This window comes from Trichinella spiralis (assembly GCF_000181795.1).
Source record: "Trichinella spiralis strain ISS 195 chromosome Unknown Scfld2, whole genome shotgun sequence".
NCBI lineage: Eukaryota > Metazoa > Nematoda > Enoplea > Trichinellida > Trichinellidae > Trichinella > Trichinella spiralis.
Genome location: NW_003526941.1, coordinates 11,171,750 through 11,177,749, shown reverse-complemented (window position 1 = coordinate 11,177,749; position 6,000 = coordinate 11,171,750).

The window sequence follows — 6,000 nt, the reverse complement described above, 5'->3', positions numbered from 1 at the left end:
TACACGTACGTGTAGGAAGGAAAAAGTGGTTGGATAAAGAAATTTTCTGAGAAGGAATTACGAGAAATTTGTTCTAAAAATGGTGTGTAGCACCAGAATTCAGTAGCCCGGCATGTTCAGAAATGGTAACTTGATTTTTTCATTTATGTGAACTTTCACAGTTTATCATAGCAAATCAACGGGGAGCTGTTTGTTCAGAAAAAGCTGATCATTATCTGTGTTTGGTAAAATTCATTAATTACTTCATCTATCAATTCAATTCAGCTTTATGCTTTTATGTCAAAATAAACAAACAGAACTCTTCACTCTTCCTTTTGATTAACAACAACTCATCATTGGATGATTTGATAATATCTTGATTGAAAAAACAGAAACTCATTGTTCACCGTGTTTTAGTTCATCTTTTGGAGATCCAGTCAAAAATTATGGAGATGTACTAAATTCGGAAAAAATGTATTAATATTTTTGTTGTTGCAAGCAAAATTGTCCAATTTTAAAATTAACGAAAATTATAATGCAAAATAACAACAACAATGCCTGGGCACGTTTTATTTCAGAAATTTAATTGAGCTGCTGCTGCTGCTGCTGCTGCTGCCTAGTTGACCTAAATTGATAATTTTCTCAATTCTGCTCGCATCAAGACAATGCTCTTTGAAGGCTCGAATCGTTATCAATCTGTGCTCAAGGACAACTGCCCAACCAGGTGTGCTGCATTAGTAGTAATGAGAAATGGCTTGGTTTTTTTTGTCATTAAAAAAAAATCCTAATATATTCAAAAGAAATCTCTCATCACTATCAAAAGTTATTTTATTTGAATTCTGAGAACTGAAAAATTTTTTCTCAAAATTGTAAATAGAAATTTTGGATAAATATTAAATTAAAAGCAAATTTCCATTTTAATTCTTTCCACTATTGTTTGGTACATTATTATTATACCTTGTACACCATGTAATTAGACAGACCTACACACACATATATAAATCATAATATTCGTGTGTCTCTGTGTGTGTGTGTGAAAAAATAATCTGCTCTACATGCTACGACCAATTTAAAATTCATTATCGTTTTGCACAATTTAAACTACACTGCACCATTTTCTAAAGTGCTTCTGCTGAACTAATTTGTAAAAAACTAGAATTTTTTTTTTAATTACCCCCAAAAAAGTCGTTCTTTTGTGAGAGTTCATTTCAAAAGAGAATTTGCATACAGTGCTGATTAGACTGATGACACAACAATCTTGGCATTTGTCTTGTGAATTTTTTCTTTTTGATTGTTGAAAATTACCATATGCTTAATTTGTTCGCTTGACTGCAATGTTAAAATTTAGCAAAAGTCAAACAATAAGCAATTTATTCCACTAATCCGCATAGTTAGTTCGTGTCGATGTCTAGCCAATATTATTCTAATCTACGGCATCTGGGAAATTAATTCTACTTTACCAATAGGATAGATCGAACAGAAGATGAATTTTCGTAAATCAACAACTAATTATTGTAACTTTATGTTGCTTTTAGTGAAAAAAAAGCAACATTTGAACTTTCTGTTTTGCAAATCCAAATAACAAGCAATAATGTTGTTCGCAATTGCGGTGTTACGTAATTGAAGACTGGTTTAATGCGTGTTTTGACAGTGAACAATTTCCATCGAAAATTACAGCACAGTTTGCTTGCTGAAGAAAGCAACAGAATAATTTGATAACGTGAAACTGGAGCTCTGATCATACATGCATGCGTCGTTGAAATTTTAAACTGACACAGCAAACAGAAAACTCTTAACATTAGTACTTGGTAAATTTTACAAAATCCAGTTGAACAATTTTTAAGGTAGTTGTCGGTTTTAAATTGTTTAACAGTTTAATGGAAATTGTACGAGACGAGCAAGAGTTTATTGTTTTTTTTAATCAGTTGAATTTCTTTCGTGTTTGATAAATTTATGCTCATTTGATCAACACTCAGAGCACAAACTTTTAACTTCAGTAAACCTGATGATATTGGCAGGATAATGTGAATTCGATTGAAATGACGATGGTGATGAAGTTGGAAAAGTCGACTAGCAAGCAGCTAACAGCTAGCTACGTCATTTTTCAATCAGCATTTACGGTTTAACTCTCTCAACGCTTCTTTCTATACCGGCTTTTTGCAAATGCACTCATCAACACGCACGCGGGTGTTATTCGATCGATACGTTTGCACATATTGCAAATTTATTGCAATTTTTAAACAACATGTTGAAATACAAGTACACACACACACACACACGCGCGCGCACATATATTAATGTATATATATATACATATAATATATGACACTGGAAGAGACGCTAATTGACAGGCAATTTGGTCAGTTGCCATTTTCGATTCTCTGAGCAGACATACTGGCTGTACATAATTGCACGCTAGCTAGTTCGGAAAAAGCTCAAAAGGGGACCGTTCCCTTGACGGCTAGCTAGCTTTCTTTGCAAATAAATTAGAGAAACGCGTTGCTCTCTCCATTTTATGCTCGACTCCTCTCTCTCTCTCTCTCTCTCTTGCACTGTTTTAATTTTTCTTCAAATTATGTGATTTGGTCTTCAAAAAGTGATCATCTATTATTAGCATGTTGAGGAAAAGTTCATTACTTACTTTTAACCTTTGATACTTACTTACTTACTTTTGCACAAAACTGCTATTTTACAGTTCAATGACTGGATAAAATTGTTGAGTTTAATAGAAAAGATTAAATTTTAAAACAAATAAACAAATAAGTCCTTTAAAATGATGCCAAAAACTACAGTGTGACTGCGTGCTGGGCCAAAAAGGTAAACTGCTAACAAAACGACAAGTTTTATGGCCAGTTTTTCTTTACTCACTTCAACCGACAAACAAATTGAAAGGCAAAAACACACATTCGCATTTGAATGCAAAATTTGTAAGAAAGGTTGTTGTACATATAGTGCACTCGTATGTGCATATAATGTGTATCCTGTTCTTTTTTTTTAATTCTCGGTGCTTCCTTCCACCCCACGCGGATGACCAGTTGTTCGTGAACTGTTTTATTAATACGATCGTATCCCGACTGTAACAGGCCCGTCGTTGACCTGAAGCTAATTACAGTCGTGGTGCTGAAAACTCTGACCCTGGCCTGGCCTTGCTTTAGCTGACCACTGTACTGACAATCGATCTCACCTCGACTAGATCACGCTTTTGTGGAAAAGAAAAATTATCAACCCACACAAAAGTGGCGGCGATATATTGGGGGAACAATAAAACACTTCACCACCACCACCACTACTACTACTACTACTACACTACACTAGGCTAATTGGCTTTCTGCTAGTGGATACAGATGATTTAAAAATAGTTACAAACAGTGACAATTTTTAAGAAGTTATCAGTTGGATAATGATATATACTTTTTTGGGTCATATTTATTCAACAGATTTATGAATTAATCGAACAGCATGAATAAAATGAATATATATGAATGGATTGCAAGCTATCTATAATCCTTTTCTACATTTTACAGCAGGTGTTTTCCCACGCATTTACTGACCTTTGAAAAGTTAGTTTGTTCTTTCACGTGGAGAAAATGGAAAAGTAAATTGTAGAAATTATTATCAACAGAGCAAGCTTTTAGCAGGATATTTTGTGGTTAATTTTTCCCTCTAAATTTGAAAGTCTGTGAATGTATTGATTTTGAAATGAGCAAAATGCAAGCGAGAATTGAAACTCTTTCTCGCAAAGAAAGACAAATTACGATAAATTTTGCACGCAAACGACAATACTACTATGGGCAACGAACGAATGATTTTTGTTTCAAAATAATATTCAATAGTCCATTCACACACACCCATACGCAAGCGAGCGTATTTTATTAAAACCACGCTCCCTATTTTTCATGCACTTCACTTTAATATATATATATATATATATTATATTGCTTTAATTTTTTCCTTTTATTCTTATTTTTTTGCTGCATATTCAATAAATACTCCTCATTGAAGCTGTTTATTGCACTTCAAGCATTGCTTGTTTCGACTTGGAACACGTCGTCAATTCGAACAACGTCAAACTTACGTTAAAATTACGAGCGCATATTATGAATCCGAAAGGAAATGAATAAATTTTTTCTATTTTTCAATTCAATTTTCAATCAAAAATTCGCATCACACATACACAACTGCTGATTTCTTGTATTCAAATTGCTTTTGAGAAAACAACTTTCAGATTTAACACTGAGGCTGTGGGAATTTCGGCGTACGTCAAAGCACGAACTGCGTCATCAATTTTTATCATCACCAGTAAAACTAATATAATGAATGATCTGACGTGCTGAATAATTTGCATTGCCAAACAACAATCACATGAATTTTTTTCTCCTTCACATTCTCAACACGTTCCTGTGATAATTTTAAATATTCCTCACGTTATATGTATATATGACAAAAATTTTACATACATTTTTTCTTTCTCAACTTATATATATGTATAGGTTCTCTGATTCTATTCTTCCCGTTACATTTGCATGTCAGTTGTTCATTTTTGATTTTATATATTAAATTAGATGATGAAGTTGAATAATTATCAAATTAGGAAAAATTTGCCCAATCGAAATATATTATTGCAATAGAGAAAAGGTGTTTGTTTTGCTAGTCTAGCTACTGAAATAGTTGCTTTGGTCTTTTTAGCAACACTAGAAATGAGGAACATTTTGCTTTATCGTCGTTTTCTGTATTTGCAAAGTATATGATTTTATATATTGAAAATGCTGAAGAGGGAAATTTGTTTTTTTTAATAAGCAGTGTAAAATGTTTAAAAAATATTATTAACATATACAGATAGATAGATAGATTACCCCGAAAGTGCAGGAGCAGTTTTCGATCGTGTGTCGACAACGTCAAACAAATAATGCTGGGTTGAATAGAGTAGAATAATGCAAGCAGAAGGGTGAAGGTGTGGTTGTTGAGAAAGCGAAAGCAAGAATAATAAGGGGAGGGGAAGAATGAAATGGAAATGAAGAGCAGAGATGGAGGAACATAGAGAAAGAGGGATCGTATGGTGAGTTGGTTGGTTGATCGAGCCAGCTGCCGATGGCAGCTAGTAACAAGCAGCTAATGCACTCTAGAACTTACCCTAGCCTGCCAGCGTTTGGTCATTCTTAATCGATCGACGCTGACATCTGTCAAGCACAGTTGTCGGATGATGTGAACTGAAAGATCTGAAAAGATTCGACTCGACGGTGCACCTCGTGATCAAGAAATGCAAAGTTTCTTTTTACGTTAAAATCCAAATGAAACAAATTGCCTAATTAAAATTTTTATAAAAGATATAAATTAAAGAACGTTTTATTATTATTATCATGATAACTTGCAAATGCTCGTTTTTTTCTTGCTCATCACTAATTGCTCCCAGCAAATGACCAATAAGTAATATTTTGCGTTCAATTTTGACCATTTTTAATGAACACATTTCTCATTTGGCTATTTTTCCAGTGTATTTTGTTGAATTGAATTGAATTGAAAATTGTTGACCAGCTTCGACCCGAAGCAACATGGCACCCTGTATTATATTAGTTGGTCAGAGAGAGAAAAGTAAATTTTGCACCTTCTTCACAAGCTGGCATTTTTAGGCAAGATAAATTCGACCAAACTTGCAAATAGCAAAGTGATCATTTTTGGTTGACTGCTTTCAATTGAACGAGAATATAATTATAATAATGATAATAATAACTTGACTCGGGGTTAATCTTCTGTCGACCCATAAATATGTGCACATCATGTACATTTCATTTATGCACACCTATCTATTGTTGTTGTCAAATTGTCACTGTTGTGTTGCCCATCTGTTGAGTTGAAAAAGTCCAAATGGAGATGTGCCATTTTTTAGCATCATCCATCACAGATTTTCCACTGTCGATCTGGAAAATTTATCTACCGCATTAATGGTTTTGTATTATTATTATAAATTGCAGGTTGGAATTTATTTTTCAATATTTGGTTGAGTGAAAGAGAAGGACATAGACT